At 47.8% G+C, this 19,379-nt stretch overlaps 1 long non-coding RNA gene across 1 annotated transcript in view; it reads right to left on the reverse strand.

Moving 5' to 3' along the window:
- Positions 1-18,142, reverse strand: part of LOC103161105 — a 34,180-nt gene extending 16,038 nt beyond the window's left edge. Inside the window, exons 1-3 of the long non-coding RNA XR_003486480.2 lie at positions 18,000-18,142; positions 9,670-9,775; positions 3,356-9,399 (exon numbers count right to left, since the gene is read on the reverse strand). This is a non-coding gene — a long non-coding RNA (uncharacterized LOC103161105). The remainder of the gene's footprint in view (positions 1-3,355; positions 9,400-9,669; positions 9,776-17,999) is intronic.
- Positions 18,143-19,379: the final 1,237 nt, after the last annotated feature.

The following is a 19,379-nucleotide window of genomic DNA, read 5'->3' on the forward strand; positions in this document are numbered from 1 at the left end:
CTTCTCCCTGGTGTCTGGACCCCACCTTTGTACACGCATTCTACTTCCCAAGTCTAATTTCCACACTGCTGCTGGACAGGCACTGAGGTCAAGTTCCACCAAGCTCAGAGTCCTCCCATGGCCGCTGTGTAGCTTGGTAAAACTGAGTTTCTCTGTAGCCTACAAAGCCTTGTGCCACTAGCTGGGTGTAGCTGGGCACACCGTCAATCTCAGTGCTATAGAGAAGCATAGGCAGGTCTCGGTCTGAGGACAGCCTGGTTTACATGGTGAGTTTCTGTTTAGCCACGGCTACATATGAGAACTTGTCACCAAAGTGGGGGGGAAGAAAGCTGGGGAGAAGGTCAGTTAACAGACTGCAGGCCCCAGTACAGTCTGTAGAACCCACATGAAAAGCCGGCTTGAAGATGAAATACCAGTGTGGGGAAGATACAGCATGTTCATCCCCGGGGCTCTCTGACCAGCCGACCTCACCAGGACCCCTAATCCAGAATGTCACTTCCATTTCCTTCCCAGTTGCCACACTAGCCAGTCCCCATCCTCAACCCTGACGGGGGGAGGTCCTTCTGTACATATGTTCACCTTATTGGTTGATGAATAAAATACTGTTTGGCCAATAGATGCAGGAAGATAGGTGGGACGAGGAGACGAGGAGAATTCTGGGAAAGGTAGGCAGAGGGAGACCAAAAGGGGAAGCCATGCAGAGACTGGGAGGGTAAGACACACCAGGCATTCTCTGGAAAGCCAAGACCATGTGGAAATACACAGATAAATAGAAGTGGGTTGGGCTGGAGAGATGGCTCAGAGGTTAAGAGCACCGGCTGCTCTTCCAGAGGTCCTGAGTTCAATTCCCAGCAACCACATGGTGGCTCACAACCATCCGTTATGAGATCTGGTGCCCTCTTCTGGTGTGCAGTTATATATGGAAGCAGAATGTTGTATACATAATAAATAAATTCTTTAAAAAAATAGAAATGGGTTAATAAAAGACAGAGCTTGGGCTGGAGAGATGGCTTAGAGGTTAAGAGCACTGGCTGCTCTTCCAGAGGTCCTGAGTTCAATTCCCAGCAACCACATGGTGGCTCACAAACATCCGTATTGAGATCTGGTGCCCTCTTCTGGTGTGCAGGCATACATGGAAGCAGAATGTTGTATACATAAGAAATAAATAAAATTAAAAAAAAAAAGACAGAGCTAGCCAATAAGTCAGGGAAGCTAAGGCTAGAATTGGTGTAGCCTTTCTGACAGGCTCTTGTGTGCAAATGTGTGTATAGATTAGACCCTTCGTGTTAAGAGCACACACCCCTGTCACTGTAAGTACTGGGTGACAATGTAAATGGTCATTGATAGGCAGCTAGTTGATAAACATGGTGCATTTCTACACAGGCACACTGGCTCTTCATGCCCCCATGTAGACTGAGGTCAAGGGATAGCATTAGAAAAGGTGAGAGCGCTAAGAACACTTTCCTACCATTTGCAGGACAGGTGAGTGCTTCTTGACTATCCTCCTGTAAGCATTAAATCTATGACTTTGGTTGCCTTCAGGGAAGGGTTCAGGAGATGAAGCCTGGGAATACCTAGTACATTCCAGGCAAGCATTCCAGCACTGGGCCACATACCCAGCACCTCACTTACTTTTAAATTTTGAACCATGTGAACATAGTGTTTTTTATTATTAGTGTGTGTGTGTGTGTGTGTGTGTGTGTGTGTGTGTGTGTGTGTGTTGTTTTGTTTGAGATAGGATCTTTCTACATAGCCCTGGCTGTCCTGGAACTCACTGTGTAGACTAGGCTAGACTCGAACTCACGATATCCTTTGCCTCCCAAGTGCTGGGATTAAAAGTGTCCACCACCACTAAATCCAGCTATTATTGTTTACATTCATTGTAAATGATATGTAGTGCAGTGTTGGGGCTAATAAGAACTCACTCTCTCTCTCTCTCTCTCTCTCTCTCTCTCTCTCTCTCTCGGGCTGGAGAGATGGCCCAGTGGTTAAGAGTACTGGATGCCCTTCTAGAGGACCCAGGTTCAATTCCCAGCATCCAAATGGCAGCTCACAACTGTCTGTAACTCCAGTTTCAGGGCTTCTGACACCCCCACACAGACATACATGTAGGCAAAACACTAATGCACATAAAATAAATCTTGAGGGGAAAAAAAAAAGAAAAAAGAAACTCTAAAAAAGAAAAACAACGAACTTTCTCTCTTTGCAGGGCAATGGTGGTGCATACCTTTAATCCCAGCACAGTAGGTAGAGGCAAACAGATCTCCATGAGTTCGAGGCCAGCCTGGTCTACAAAGTTAGTTCTAGGACAGCCAGGTGCCAGGGTTGTTAATTTTTGCTTAAATTAGAAATAAAAGAAAAAGGTGAGGAAGAGACACAAGACTATTAGACATATTAGACATGTTATTATAGGCCCGGCAGAGTAGGGAGACTAAAGGAGAAGAGAAACAGGGTTAATGGCTGACCGCCATGGCCGGTCTGCAGAGAGAGGCAGAGCGAGCATAAAGAGACAGAGAGAAGAGCAGAAGCAGAGGAGAGAGGAGAGAGAGAGAGAGAGAGAGAGAGAGAGAGAGAGAGAGAGAGAGAGAGAGAGAGAGAGAGAGAGAGAGAGTGTGTGTGTGTGTGTAAATGGGCAGGGTCTGTCTTTTAAAGGGGTCCTCTGCACCTGCGTGCAGACTTAGTTCCCAAAGAAACGTGGGCTGACCAGGGTACTGCCTGTTTCACCAGGGCAGGCCAGCATAATGCCTGAACCTTTCAAGGGTTACACAGAGAAACCCTGTCTTAGTAAAAAAGAATTCTCACTTTTTGTTTTCTTTTTTGGTTTTCAGTTTGAAGACAGGGTTTCCCCGTGTAACAGCTCTGACTACCTCTGTCTCCTGAGTGTTGGGGTTAAAGGCTTGCACTACCACGGCCCATCAAGAACTCTCTTAACTTGTTTTATTATTTATTTATGTATCTCTGCATGTATTCAGAGGCCAGAGTGAGTGTAGAATCCTCCCTAGAGCTGGAGTTATTTGTCTATTTTTATTTCATGTATTTGTGGATTTTGCCTGCATGTATGTGCGTGTACCACGTGCGAGCAGTGCCTGGGAAGGCCAGAAGAGTGTGCTCCCCACCCCGCCCCGCCCCCCTCAGCCTGTAGCCAAGGCTGGCCTGGAATTCCATATACAATCAAGAATGACCTTGAATTCCTGATCTTCTTACTCTTAAATCCCAGGTACTGGAATTATGGTACTACACCACAACCCACTCAGCTCCCTCCCTCCCTCCCTCCCGCAGAGTTGTATGTGTACAGGCTGGCTTCTGAATTGAAATGAAACTCATTTTCTTGCTCAGACTGTCGAGTGCTACTGACCTTGAACTTAACTGCTGTTTGTAGCGCATTCCTCACAACCGACAGCACAAGGCTTTGTGCCAGGAGCTCCTGGAGAGGGGCACCTAACCGACAGGAGGCCGCGCTGGTACACGTCGCCCCCTGGTGTTCCTCTGATGTCTTCGCAGCTACTTTGAAGGATTTTGTGCCTGCAACGGAAGCTGTTTGTTCCACACGCGGCCCCTCCCTCTCTTCCTCCCTCCCAGGGAGAGAGGTATTTGTTTTTTGTTTTGATTTGATTTTTCCTTTTCTCCTTTCCTTCTTTTTACACCCCTCACCCCTTACTAGGAATCGAACCTAGTGCCTCAGGCATGCTAGACAAACGCCGAGTCATGCCCCAGCCTTGGTCTGTCTCTTTAAAGCAGTAGCCAGAGCTCTCAACTGGCAAGCAGGCTGCCATCTTCCACCAACCCTGTAAACCCAGCCAGACTAGAAAGTCCCCATTTCTGTAGGCCTGACTGGACAGGGAGCCAAGGAGTAGAGCCCAACTGGCAGAGGTGGAGAAAGTGTCAGGGGGAGGGGAAGGAGAGAGAGTAGGGCATCCAACAGTCAGAGAGACAGATGAGTATCTAGACTCTTCTCCCAAACAAGTGCCTTGTTAGGATGAGTCAGTAGGCCAGGATTAGATGCTGTGTGAGCCCAAGTCTCAACCTCTCTGAATCTGTGTGTGTGTGTGTGTGTGTGTGTGTGTGTGTGCGCGTGCGCGTGCGCGCGCATGCGCTCACAAGTGCACAAGTGTGCACCACATGTGTGGGTACCCACAGAGGCCAGGAGAGAGTGTTGGGTCCCCTGGAGCTGGAATGGTTAGATGCCTGACATGGATGCTGGGAACAGCACTCTTGCCTCTGGAAGATCAGCCATCACTCTTAACCGCTGAGTCATCCTTCCATCTCTTTATTTTCTGGGAAGATGCCCTACTACTTAGCTCTGGCTGGCTTGGGCCACCATCCTCCTGCCCCAGTCTCCTCAGTACTGGGATGATAGGTGCACACTACATGACCTTTCTGCTGTCAATTTTGTTTTAGTTTTGCCTCTCAAAGTTGGACAACAAGGATACGAGGTCCTTGAGATTGTTTGGGAACCTGTTGAGGTTCACCTAGTGCCTGGCACCTGAACCAATAAATGTGAGCTATTGTGGGAAGAGAAAGCCAAGCCACACGGACTGAAACTAGAGATGACACAGATAGAACCCTGCCTCCAGGGACTCACAGTCTAGAGGAATGGACTGTCCTGCCACCAAAGGAGACAATAGACCACTGGGTAAACACTGTAATGGGATGGTGTGATGTCATATCACAGGGTTCAAACAGGGAGATTCAGAGAGCGGCACATGGGCCGGGGTGTGTAGCAGGTTGGTAGAATGCTTACCTAGCAAGCATGGAGTCCTGGGTTGGATTGCCAGCATTGCATGGCAAGGTGTGGCTCATGTCTGTAATCCCAGCACTTGAGAGGTAGAAGCAGGAGAGTCAGAAGTTCAGAGTCATTCCTGGATGCATAGTGAGTTGAAGACCAACCTGATTTGGAAGAGAGACTGACCTATCTCTGTGAGTTTGGGGCCAGCCTGGTCTATATAGTGAGTTCCAAGCCAGCCAGGGCTACATAGTGAGATCCTGTCTTTAAAAACCAATAATAGTGACATATACAGCCCCTGACTGGGCTCAGTTCTGTCCTCAATAGACTATAGATTTTTGTTCTTCTATACATCGGAAGGGGTTTTCCACTCTCTCTGGTTCACAGAACACAGAACATAGTGTGTGCGCGCACAAGCATCCTGCCCAAGACTGAACAGCTGGCAGGTGTGGAACTTGAATGAAAACAATGCAAGTCCAGAATGCCCCATGCCTCTGGCACCTTTGGTACAGAAACTGAGCAACCTGCTGGGGGCCTGGGGCATTCTCTCAAACAGCACCCCTGCCTGGGACCACAGATGGAGGCAGCATACTTGTCTGTTTAGATTGTCGAGAGCCAAGAACTGATTCCATTAGGGAATTTCTCAAAGTCCCTTCCTCCGGTTCCAGTAACCCAATAACCAGGAGCTCTGGTCTATGTTGTATTTGCAGATGCTAGCTATTCTGCTATTGAATAGCATAGCCTCGGTGGAGAAAGTCCCCTAGTTTGCATCTCTACAGAACTAAGCATTTGAATAGGCCTGTAACAGGGCAGAAGGTTAGGTGTACGTGACAAGTGAGGACAGATATTGGTTAGAAGGTATCTGGTGGGGAGACAGTTGAGAGAGATCTGCTGATAGGGTCCAGGAAGATGGAAGAGAAGTGGTCTCAGGGTCAGGGAAGCATGGTTAGGAAACAGCCAGGAAGATGCTCAATAAAGAAGAGACTCCAGTCTTGCAGCATGGGCCTGATAGCTCTCTAAAGATGACAAGATGCCTATGTCTGGTCTTTATCGCCGTTGGGTTACTAGAAATCCCCAAGTCCACGCTCCCCCACTCGGGCCTGACCTCATGGCTTCTGTGGTCTGGGGCCGAGATATGCCGGCCCACGACATTAGAAGAACAGCATCCCCTGCCCTGATGAATGCTCATAGATCGTGAGGATCACCATGGAATGATATACATTGTTGGAGGTGAACAGTGGCTCCATCTGAATTCCCAGACTCGTAAGTTCTGATGTAAATCAATGCAATAAGCATGTTGTATCCCAGAATGCTTCTTGACGCACACTCACATTCGACCCAAGTATGAGATGAGGTCTGAGACCCACTGACACAGTCAATTTAGTGCATTTAGTCTTGCTCCGCTACCTTGGTTTTGTTTTGTTTTTTTTTTTCTAGTAGCTACATTTATTGAGCACTTACTGTATGAAGTAAAGTGGCTTTGGCTGATGCCACCCCACCTGCAAATGGCGGTGACCGGAGCCCGGGGCCCATCAGCAGTGGTGTCCCCACTGCTTCACAGTGTGCAGATGTGCCATGGCTAGGTTCCCAAGCTGACACTCCCTGTGACCTTGGGTGTGTCACATCCTCCTGTGAGCCTGTGTTCACAGGTGCACTCCCTGGTCCTGCATGGTGATAGGACCAGTAACTACTTCTCAGGCAGGATTGTTGTCAGCAGTGTTGGAAGCTTCCTGTCCCAGCCTCACCAAAGCCAAGCTCTGGGCACCAGGCCATCAGGGACCTGGTGAGGGAAGAACTCAGAGGATTTCATAAGCATCCAATCTGGGACATGTGCTCAGGGCAGAGAGAAAAACAGGATGTCCTTGGGGTGTACACCTGGGCAAGGGCCAGACCTGAGCTGGTTTGGCAGGGGAGGAGCCGCCAGCCAGACTTGGCATCTGGTCATACATACACTAAGCAGGTGTGTGAGTGTGAGTGTGAGTGGAGGGAGGGAGGGAGGGCTTACAGGTAGGGAGCATTTCACTGGTCCCAGGAGGCCAGCTAGTGAAGGAAGGCCAGTGGGAAGGGACAGAGAAAAGAACAGGGGGAAGCACAGATTCATTTTTTTCACAAACCTTTTGTTGTTGTAAGAGCTGAGGTATCCTTATGTTGCCCAGGCTGCCCTGGAGCTCCTGGAGATCATTCTGCCTCATCTTCTCAAATGCTGGGATTATAGGTTCAAGAGTAGCCACACTAGGTAGCATTTTCAGAAATCATAAGTGACCCAAGTATGATGGCTCACACCTTTAATTCCAGCGGTCCAGAAGTGGAGGCAGGCAGATCTCTATGAGTTCAAAGCCAGTCTGGTCTACATAGTGAGTTCCAGGCCAGTCAAGGCTACAGTAGTGAAACTCCTTCTACACACACACACACACACACACACACACAGAGAGAGAGAGAGAGAGAGAGAGAGAGAGAGAGAGAGAGAGAGAGAGAGAGAGAGAGATTTAGCTATTTTAGGTGGCTCAGATTGGGCACTGAGTACTGAGTGTACCACTTGACCTGATCCTGCCGCAGCCTGGGGACTAAGAGGACTCCTGGAATATGGACTGACCCAAGGCCTGTGAACACGAGTGTGACTTATGTGGAAGGGCAGGAGGTGGGTTTGTGTGTGCACATATGCCTGCACATGTGCCTGCCCAGCCAGATGTCAGCTACAGCATGTATCCCAAGAGCACAGCCTGGGCATCTCCCTCCCAGGCCTCCGTCTTTGTTCCTGTCCTGCCCCTACTGCCGCAAGTTAGGCCTCGTACCTATGCAAAGCTTCTTTCAGCTACAGGACAAAGGCTTCCTCAGCATATACTCCAGAGGACTGGAGGTGGAGGGGGGACGCTGTGTGGAAAAGACCACCCAGCTCAGAGATTCCTGACCCTGTCAACATGGATTTCTTCACCAGGAGACTCAGACGCAGGGGAAACACAGGAAGCCTGGCTACAGCTCTGGCCCACATACTTGGGATGCTCCCAGGTACATCCCCAAATTCTAAGCCCTGACAAAACCTTCAGTGCTTAGATGTGAAAATGTAAATTGCTCATTCAGTCTACAGACACTGTTCTAGGTGCTTTCATTTGTCTGCACGGACTCTATTGTAACCCAGGCTGGACTCACTGTGTAGCCCAGGATAACCCTCCTGCCTCTACCTCCCAAGTACTGGATTACAGGCATATGACATCACTCCTTGATGTGTGTTGGTAGCTTTGGAAGCACAATGACCAACATGGTGGTCTTAGGTTTATCACTCTCTGAGCCCCAGTTTCAAATCTAAGATTCTTATTTTTATTTATGTGGATATGTGTGTCAGCTTGTGTGGATATGCATGAGCACGTGGCTACCCCAGAGCTATAGGCAGCCGGGCCATCTAATGATATGGATGCTGGGATCTAAGCTCTGGTCCTCTGGGAGAGCAACAGATGTTTATTATCACCAGACCATCTCTCCTGTCCCCAACTCCCCAAAACTTGAGGCATAACACCCACTTCCGGGCCTATGATCATGTCATGTTTTGGAAACTTAACCCCCTCCCAAGGCACATGGTAATGGTATTATTTGAAGGCGGCATGTTTGTGTTATGAGGATTCTGCCCTCCTGAATAAATTCATCCTTCCATACACTGGGGGGAGGAGGGGCTATTGGCTTCCAGCAGAGTGGCTTTGTTGTAAAAGGTGTCTCATGTTGCTGTGGAGGCCCTCTCCAAGTGATGTGGGAACAAAAAAAGTTATGTTCCTACCCCAAAGCCACACAGCACAGTGCAGTGCCATGCCCTGAGACTTCGCAGGCTCCAAGCCCAAACCACACAATAATCTCCTCATTGCAAACAACTCAGTCTATATTGTTCAGTTATAGCCACAGAAAACAGCCTGAGACCTCTTTCCGGCTGTGGCAGCCTGCTCCACTCACTCCTTCTGCTTCTCCAACATCCCTGTTTGGCACACCACCCCATACTTCTCCAGGAGCTGCCAGGTGAGGTTGTTCCCTCCAGATACAACAGCGATGGCCACTGGAGCTTACAGGGTGACAAGCAACAGTTCGGAGTTACAGGAGACTCAGGATCCACCAGGCACTGCATTCAACTCCATCTTCTAAACCTTCAGCTCCTGGACTTGTGTGAGGCATAAATGGGTCTTAGAGATTAGCAGGAGGGGCAGGCAACACTCAACACCTAAAAGAGCAGGCCAAACCGTGAGAGACGGGGGTGGGGTGGGGGAGGGCGGGGAAGGTGTATACTTCGAATGTGGGTCTTGGGAAGAGAGGTCTAGAAAGATAGGACCACAGGGCAGAGGCGCTAAGGCAGGGGGAGCTTGGCAGGTTCAAGGGTGAGAACAAAATATGTGAAGCCGGAGTCCAGAGAGTAGGGTAGGTGTGGAAGGTGACTCAGCAAGGATCAGCTCCTTTATCACTGCCCCGACTGCATAGTCAGGAGTCTTGACGCTTGGAGTTGCCATGGAGATGATATCCATTCCTGCCAGACACACCAGTATCCACATATTGGTTCTGCTCATGGCTCCACGGCTTAGGGTAGGACAGACTGCCTCAGAGTCTTTTATCTTCTAACGGAAGGACGGGCTATCTCCCTAGCCCAGACTTCTGGAATCCCGGAGCCAAAGAAATGTTGAATGACAGGAAGAGGGAGTGGCTTCCTACGGAGGAGAAGGAGCTTTGAGTGTTGTGTGACAATGTGGAGGCTTGAGAGCCCAAGGGTGTGTGTATGGAGGAAGAGGAAGGCTGTACAGAGGAAGCCGCGGGGTCTCTCTGCTGGCCACAGCCCCTTCCTCACTAGGGGTGCCTCCTTCCAACAAGCGTGCTCCAGTCACCAACTCCGTCCCTGCACATCTGCCCGCAGGGTGGTGGAATACAGAAAGATTCACCCACCCGCCAGAAGCAGAGAAGGCTCTAGGAAAGACACCTACTTCCATTTTTCCAATTTGGCAAAGATCGGAAGTTTGTAGAACTGCCTGTGCTGTGGAAATTGTGGGAAAACAGAGGTGGCTGGGGACAAGCTCCATGGAAGGGTTCCTGTGAAAGTACAAACATACTTTTGACTTAGAGAGTCTGTGTGTAGGTAATTGGCTCCACGAGTTTTTTTGCATAGCATCTGGTGAACACCAGCCTTGCTTATACCGCAGAAGCTTGGACATCCTGAATGTCTGTCACAGAGGGGAGAGCAAATGTCTGCATTCCTGCCGTGGGGCTATAACTTGAAAGGACTCACAGGAAGGGCCTTCTGAACAGAGAGCCAATCCTCTTCAAGACATCTGGTTAAACCAGAAGGAACCAGGTGTGGTGGAGCACACCTAGCATGTAAGAGGCTGTTCAAGGATGGCCTTGATTACACCCGGAATTCAAGACCAGCCTGGGCAACCCTAAAAAAAGAGGCTGGAGAGATGGCTCACCAGTTAAGAGGACCCAGGTTGGATTCACAGCACACATATGGCAACTCACTGTAGATGGAAGTTTCTGTCCCGCCTGGTCCCGCAGCCCTTTAGTCCCAAATAAACACAGAGATTTATATTAATTATAAACTGTTTGGCTGGTGGCTCAGGCTTCTTATTGGCTAGCTCTGTCTTAATTATTAACCCATTTCTATTAATCTGTGTATCTCCACACAGTCTTGGCTTACCAGAGAATGTCTGGTATCCTATCTTCCCAGTAGCTATATGGAGTCTCCCTGATCCCACCTACTACCTTTCTCTATCTCTGTTCAGATTTCTTGTCTGTCTAAATCCTGCCTGGGCATTGGCCAAAACAGCTTTATTCATCAACCAATAAGAGAAACATATATTCACAGCAGACAGAAGGATCTCCCCCATCATCTCACAACTATCTACAACTCCAATTCCAGGGGATCTGACATTCTCATCCGCTTCTGGCCTCCCTGGGCACCAGGCATGCAAGTGGCCAGCAGAGAGACTGTGGTGCTTATTCTACCCAGCCCCGTCTCCCTCTACACACACCCATGGACTCTTAAATCTCTACATTGTCACCCGTCTCCCATACATGGCTCCTTCCCCTCTATAGGAAGCCTCTCCCTCTGACATACATGTAGGTAAAGTAACACACACACACACACACACACACACACACACACACACACACACACACTCTAAAAAGAGAAAGAAGGAAAGAAAGAAGCTGTCTAAAGGACAGTAGTATGTGTCCATATGTATAAATATAGGAAACAAACAGAATTTATGTCAGGGATAGTAGTGCATGCCTTTAAGGCCAGAACTCAGGAGGTAGAAGCAGGTGGATCTCTGTGAGTTTAAGGCCTGGTCTGAATAGTGAGACCCTGCCTCAAATAACTGAAACAAAGAAAAATAGCACAGAATTTATGTCATGAAAGAAACAGGAAGATGGTTTGCTTCCAGAATGAGAAGCAGTGGAGCTGGGGGCAAGAATGAGGAGGAGATCTTACAAGTCTTAATCTTAGAATTTTAACCAAACTACAAAATTAAAATAATAATTAGCAATATAATGTTAATACTACTATAATAAACTGTTTTGAAATCTGTACTCTTGAAAGTGCCATAGCCCCACTGGTTACTTTCCTCAGCTAAGCTGTGTTCCCATAGGCAGAACATCCTGGAAAAGAGAAATCGAGATTCCAGTCCAGATGTGGTCAAGTTCGGATGTAGGTCCTGACTTGATGGATGACCTACAGTAACACTTCCAGATAACTCCCTCTCTCCTATGCTAGGACAGCTCCTCCCTCTGGATCTCTCAGCTCTACTAAGCTTCCAGAGGGTGGGCCCATGTCTTCTTGCCCCTCCCGATCTTAAATAAATGTGTATTTAAATGAGTTCATGTGTGTGTACACGAGTGTGTGGGTGCGTGTGTGTGTGTGTGTGTGTGAGTTCATGAGTGTGAGTGCAAGTGTGACTGAACATACTTACACATGAATGTGTAGACCAGAGGACAACCTTGACGTGTTTATCTAAATTGTTCTATTATTAATAAAAACCCGGAAGTCCAATATCGGGGTTAAAAACCTGATAGATTACGAAAGTGGCAGAGAAGCCAGGCAGTGGTGGTACACACCTTTAATCCCAGCACTTGGGAGTCAGAGGCAGGCAGATCTTTGTGAGTGCAAGGCCAGCCTGGTCTATAAAGTGAGTTCCAGGACATGGTTCCAAAGCTACAGAGAGCCTTGTCTCAAAAAAAAAAAAAAAAAAAAAAAAAAAAAAAAAAAAAAAAAAAAAGAAAGAAAAGGAGAAGAAAAGAGAAAAGAAAGAAAGAGAAAAGATGACCAGCTGATCCTCTTCCATACTTCCCAGATCAAAGAGTGAGTTTGAATTCCAAGCCCCGCCCTTCTCTTTCCACAAGCACATGCCATCAACCCATCATTTTTATGTGCATTCTGGGGCTAGAACTCGGCTCCTCATGCTCATGAGGCAAGAAACTTACCAACTAAACCACCTTCCAGCTCTCTTATTCACCTTTTTAAAAAGTTAATTTTTTAATTCCTGTCTAAGTATGTCTGTGTGAGGGTTTTGCATGTGAGCTCGAGTGCCTGTAGATGTTGGAGGCATCAAATCTCCTTGAGCTGGAGCTATAGGGATTATAAGATGCCCAACATGGGTTCTGGAAACTCCTCTGCCAGAGCATGGAACACTCTTGACTGCTGACTCATCTCTCCAGCCCTCTTCTTGCCCTTTAATTCACTCACTGTAGCTGGACTGAGCACCTACTGTCCCAGACTTCACACTCCAACATTGGCTCCTGCCTCCCAAGTGCTGGGATCAAAGGACTGGTTTGAAGACTATAATCTTAAAGATTACCCATCTACAATTCCCCCACAATCTATTTAGACTCCTCCCACTATTCACTTGTCCACTTACTATTCACCGTGCTCCTGCCCAGCCATCTTTTCATCCTCTGCAAGCCAAGAAGTCTGTCATAGGCTCCAAAAGCACTAACTCTTATGCCAAGCACTGGAATAGGATATAGTAATTGGTACCAGAAGTGGGGTTGCTGCTGAGCTAAATCTGACCATGGGTCTTTGAAACTGGTTTGTGGAAGGACTGTTGAAGAGTTTGGAACTTCATCACAAGCCCCAGGTGCCAGTCATGGAGTTGCAGGATTTGGAGGTTTCCCTGCTGTGTTTTGGTTTGATTACTCCTTGCTACACCATGATCTTCATTTCAGGGTAAGAAAGCTTACTCTGGCATTGTATTGTGGAAGGGTCTAACTTGCTTTTTTTTTTTATGTTTTAGGAACTCACAGGTTAGAAACTTTGGACTTTGAAAGTAGTAAAATTATTAAAGATTTCAGGAACTTTTAAAGTTGGACTGAATGAATTTTGCATTATAATATGGTTGTGAACCTATAAGGAGAAAGGGGGGAGAGTTATAGCTTCAAATAGATGCTTTTGGGTGTCAAGTTGACAAGCGGTAGACTTGTGATAGATAGTTAATCTTGATTGTAATTTGGCCATATCTGAAATCAAGTAATATATAAGTCACTGGGCACATCTGTGAAAGGACTTTCATGATCAGGTGACTTGAAGTGGAAAGACCTATCCTGAATTTGATCAGCAACTTCTGGTGGGAACCACATAAAAAGAGTCTCTAAGGGAAAAAAACAAACCTTTGCTTTTTGCCTCGTTGCCTTCATGTCTTGCTGATGAGTTCATCTACTCTGTTGTTGCTATTACTGCTTCCACATTCCTTCACTAATATCACAACCCAGCCTTTTTAGGCTTCCAGTGTAGCCTGAAGACCAGTGACTGCCCAGGAATTCTCCGGGTATTTGGCTACAGATTGGGATCACTGAAGCATCCAGACTTATGGACTGAGCTGCTCCAGGGTTCTCAGCCTCTCCATTGTGAAGACAGGCATTCTTGGACTGCCCAGACCGTATTTGTAAGCCAATCTAATACATCTGATTTAAAATATATATATTCATCCTGCCAGTGTTCTTCTTCTAGAGACCCTAAATAATACAACTGCTTTTGACATGGTTACCACCCCTGTTCCTTTTCTCTCTTCTCTGGTGGCCATGCTCCTCACTCTCTTGATTCCCTCCTTCCCATCTCACTCTGCTTCTCTTTGGTCCTTCCAGGCAAGGCAACTAGTCCCATAGCCCAAATCTCACCAGGTCTCACATCTGTAACTTTCATCCCTGGACCTTCAGCAAAGACATCCTGAACTCCAGGACATTCATTCATCCAACCAAACAGCACTGGCTTCCCCAAAACATCTTGCTCCATCTCATCAAATGGCAAAGCCCCTGACTTGCCTTTGTCCAGGCCAGGAAATTGGGAGGTGTCCTTGGCACCTCCTTTTCTCTCTCACCAGAAGTTTAAAACATCAGCAGGACCTGTAATCCCATTGCTCAGAGGCTCATGGCAGAGCACACATTTACCATGCACAAGACAGCTATTTATAGTCAGTCTCCAAGCACAATAAATAAATAAAATGAAAATAAAGTTGATGCCCTCTTGCTTACAGCTTTAAATACAGCAGAACTTCACACCCAGCACTTGGGAACCAAAGGCAGAAAGCTCTGTGCCACTTCCAGGTCAGGCAGGTCTTCATAGTGAGCTTTACATAATGAAACCCTGTCTCTCAAATAAACAAACAAGCAAAACATATGACCCCTAACTTATGATGATTTGATTTGTACAGTGGACAAAAAAAAGGACACATATTGAAAGGGACATGAATTCAGTGGAAACTGTACTCAGAATTTGGAATTTTAATTTTTTCCCCCTGAGGTAGTAAAATGTTGGTCAGCAGCTAAAAAAACACAGCTCCAGTAAGTCACATGATCATGATAGCAAACCAGCGACACAACTCGTGTGTGTGGGTGTGTGTGTGTGTGGGGGGGGGCAAGCTAGCATATTCCTTAGTTACATTGAGGGAATTTAAATTTTTATTTATGTATTTGTGCGTGCGTGCGTGCGTGCGTGCGTGCGTGCGTGTGTGTGTGTGTGTGTGTGTGTGTGTGTGTGTGTGTGTGTGATATGTCTGTGGAGATACATGTGCCATGGTACTTGTGGAGGTCACAGGACCGCTTCGTGGAGTCAGTTCTCTCTTCTCACCTTTACATGGGTCCCAGGGATTAACCTCAGGTCATCAGGCTTGCACTTTCACCCTCTAAGCCATCTCATAGGGCCTATTAATGAGCTTTTGGAGAACTAACCCCATCTGAATGGAGTGTCTCTGTGTCCCCAGAGTCCAGCCTTACCTCAGCACACACAGCTTGGGTTATCACAGACTGCTTCCTCTGTTGTCCTTACTTCCTGTGGCCTGTTCCAAGCACAGCTCCCTCTGGGAGTCCACTTTATTTATTTAGCTTAAATTGTTTTAAACATTTATCTGTTTTATTTTATGCATAGGGGTGTATTTTGCCTGCATCTGTGGATGTGCAGCCCATGTAGGCTGGTGCACTCAGAGGCCAGAAGAAGCTGTGAGATTTCCTGCAACTGGAGTTACTGATGGCTATGGTCAAACAGCGGTCCTCAGTGAAACAAGTGCTCTTGTCTCTCTAGCCTCTGGGAGCTCACTTTAAAAGCCAAACCACTTTCTTCCTTTACTTAAACCCTTCCAAGACTCCCTACAATTCCCCAGAGTCCTTCAAAGTGCTCCAAAGCTCCAGATGGTCTGAACTTTCCTCAGACCTCATTTACCACAGCCACCATCTTGCCCCATGCCAACAGCCCAAGGTATCTTTGCAGCAGTGGCCTAGCCTGCAGGGTTGCCTTCCTGCCACCAGTAGGTCTCCTGGTGTCCCGGTCCCTACCCTCCCTTCACTGGGTCTTCTTTTCCCTTTCCCTCCAGCACCTGGCATGACATGTAAGCCCATGTTTTTAGCTGTTATTCTCTTTGCAGCCTCCCCAGTCTTTAGAACAGAGCCTAGCAAGTGGAAGTGTTCAACAAATGTTTGTCTAACGAATGAGTCAATGTGTATGGTGTCATTGCTGTTTGACTGGATGGATGGATAGATGCATACTGAATGGAGCCTCTGGGTTGGAGGGGGAGAGTGACACTAAACAAATGACAAAAAACATATGTAAACCAGCTTATAAAAATTGTCATTATATCTTTTAATTTGCAGAAGAATGGACAGAACTAGAAAAAAATCATCCTGAGTGAGGTAACCCAAACCCAGAAAGACAAATATAGTATGTACTCACTCATAAGTGGATACCAGACACAAAGCAAAAGATAACCAGCCTACAATCCACAACCCCAGAGAAGCTAGAACCCTCTTCCAGAAACAGAAGGAAGCAGATGCAAAAATACACTAACCATGGGGCCAAGCTCCTGGAGTACAATCGAAGTGAGGGAGGAGCCATAATATGAACAAAGGAGTCAAGATCATGATGGGGAAACCCACAGAATCAGCTGACCTGAGCTAGTGAGAGATCACTGACTCCAGCCTGACAAATGGGGTGAAGGAACCTTAGTCACTAAAAAGTCAGATGCCTGTCTCGTGACAAGGAGCCAATCGGAAGTTAGCTGGTGGCGCTATGCTTTATGACCCTGGGTGTGCTTTACGGACAAGCGCACAGCAATGACATAGAGAGCATAGCAACCACCCTGGGAGGGCCTATGGGCCATAACAACCAGTTGACCAATCAACACAGGGCAAGCCCTCCAAGCCTGGAGACACACCAATCCTGAGCCTGTGTGTAAGCCTGTGCGTACCCCTAGACACTCCCCTTATGCAGCCGTATAAGATCTTTTGGGAGACCCTAGGAGCCGTCTTTGCTAGCCATCCGCCATGACGGGTGGATCAAAGACCCGAGCTAACATGGGGTTAGCTCGTTAAATTACAATAAAGCCTTGTGCAGTTTGCAGCAAGCTCTCGAATCTGCCTGGTGATTGGGGTGACCTCGAACCTGGCCTGGGACCCCGGATACTTGAGTTTTCGGGGGTCTAACAGGGGAACCTGCATAAGACCGAACTGGACTCCCTTAATATAGGTGACAGTGGTGCAGCTGGGGCAATATATGAAGCCACTGGTAGTGGGTCCAAGATCTAACTCTAATGCACAAACTGACTTTGTGCATTACAGTATCTATATGAAGAGATACCTTGCTCAGCCTAGGTGTGGGGAGGGGGAGTGCAGGGGGAGGTGCCTTGGTCCTGTCTCAATAAGATGATGGGACAGACTTAGTAGACTTCCTAAGGGAGGCCTCACCCTCTCTGAGGGGAGTGGGGAGGAGAGGAGGGCTGGGAATGTAAAAAATAAATAATTGAATGAATAAAAATAAATAACAAATTTTAAAGAGTGTCGTTATGGGGCTGGAGAGATGGCTCAGCGGTGAAGAGCACCAGCTGCTCTTCAGAGAACCCAGATTCAATTGTCCCAGCACCCACATGGCAGCTGTCGGTAACTCCGGTTCCAGAGGATCTGGCATTCTCACACAGACATTCATTCAGGAAAAACACCAATGCACATAAAATAAACTTTGAATTAAAAAAAAAAAGTGTCATTGTGGAAAAGAACAGGAGGCTCTAGGGCTCTAGGAGAGGACACTGAGGATGAGTAACAGGAAATGACTATAAATGGGCAGGTACACGGGCTGAGGTGAACAGGTCTGCAAGGTGAGGGGAATGCTTGCTTTACTTTTTAAAGCTCAGGATAAGTAAGTAGCCGGCCATAGTGGTGCATCTCTGATCCAAGAACTCAGGAGGCAGAGGCAAGAGGATCTCTGTTAGTTCAAGGACATCCTGTCTGCAGAGTGAGCTTCTGACTCAAAACAAACAAACAAAACAACAGCAATAACCACAAACCGAACAAAAACCCTTCCAGATGGTTGCACTGTGAAGCTTCTAGTCCAGGATGAACCACACTCAGCCCAAGCTCAGAGCTCCAGATAGTACTTTCCGAACCGACTCAGCACCTGCCCAGCCATCCCAGGACCAGAAAGTGTGTCCAGTGCATAGCAAGGCAGAGAGCAAGTGCTGAGCTCTTGATGCTCATTCCTATGTCCTCTTGTCTGTGAGGAGGGTGTCTAGCACCAGAGTTGGGTTGGTTTGGGGTTCAGTCTATGACCAGAACCAAAGATTAGGGCTCAATCAATGCCTAAGACAATGGCCCCGTTCCCTTTCCCTTGAAAAAGGGTGGAGTGGGCTCTGGTTTTCCTGAGATGTATCTTGCAATCGCCAGGAAGCCAAGGTCATCTTAGCACCTGCCCCAAACCCAGCCATCCATCACTTCTGAAGGGCTAGACCTCCCTTAGTCACTCTCTGAAGGCCACCTTGTCTTGGGGTCTACCAAGAGAGCTTACAGTTCTCACTGGGGTCCAAGGTCAGCAGGGTGGGGTAGAGGCTGGAGGCAGAGCTGTGTCTATCCAGGAGAGTGTCTTGTGCAAGGCATTCTGATGCAACTGACTGAACACTCGTTCCCCTTCCCCCAGCTTTTCTCAGAAAGGGAAGGGCTGGGCTGGGGCCAGGACCCAGAAAATCCCTTTGCTTTTCTGGCCTCCCATTGCCTCCAGACAGGAAGAAAGGATGAACAGGGGTCAGATGACTCAGCAGTGTGTTCAGTCCTAGGAGAGGCAAGTGGTGGCTGTGGCTGTGGCTGTGGGAATTTGGAGATCCCAGTGTGCCCCTTACACACACACACACACACACACACACACACACACACACACACACACACAGAGAGAGAGAGAGAGAGAGAGAGAGAGAGAGAGAGAGAGAGAGAGAGACCACAGAACCAGAATTATAAGTAACTGTATGGCTGAGCCTAGGGAGGAATTGGTAGTAGCTCCAGGTTACCCAAAGCCAGACAAAATCAGTCAGGACCAGCTCTTCCCTGCAGCCTTCTAGCTCCTTCTTATCCAGGGAAGGAGGGCAAAGCCCTTCTTTCACTCTTGCTGAGGGCTGGGAGGCTTCCCCTGGAATCTTCCCTTCACCTCACGAGGCTCCTGAAATGGAAGGTGCTTGTGGCTTTGGGACATACTGTCCTGGTTTCAGCCTCATCCACTTCTGCGTTTCCCTAGGCAGTTCCTCCTACTCTCTCATACTAGTTTGCTCCCAGGCACACGGGGTGGTGGTGAGGATCACATGAGCAAATAGAGGAAGGGACCAGCAGAGGCGTGCTATGGTGTGGTCCATGCCCCCTTCATCACTCCATGGGGTCCTTGGGTCACTGATGGCCTGGTCCTTGTCCTCTCCTGGATACGGCCTGTGAAGGCTGTGGGTGATGACAGATCTGTGGGAATGGCACAGGAGACCCCGGAGAAAGGGAGAAGATGTACTAAAATGAGCCAGGCATGCTGGCACATGCCTTTCATCCCAGCACTCTGGAGGCAGAGGCAGGCTGATCTCTGTGAATTGGAGGCCAGCCTGGTCTACAGATCGAGTTCCAGGATGGCCAACGCTATGCAGAGAATCTGTCTAGAAAAACCGAATATAATCATAAAAAATAATAAATGTCCATTTTAAGCTAGGCGTTGTGCATATGTCTATAATCCTATCTACTCCAGAAGCTGAGGCAGAAGAATAGCACATTCAAGGTTGACTTTGTCTGTGCAGTTGAGCTAGGGGCCAGTGTAGATAATTCAGTGAGATGGTGTCTCATATTTTTTTTTTTTTAATGTAGGAAAAGGAGAGGACCAGGCATGAAGCTCACTGGCAGGTTCTTGCCTAGATGTAGCCTCCTG

Source organism: Cricetulus griseus, chromosome 6 (assembly GCF_003668045.3).
Source record: "Cricetulus griseus strain 17A/GY chromosome 6, alternate assembly CriGri-PICRH-1.0, whole genome shotgun sequence".
Lineage (NCBI taxonomy): Eukaryota > Metazoa > Chordata > Mammalia > Rodentia > Cricetidae > Cricetulus > Cricetulus griseus.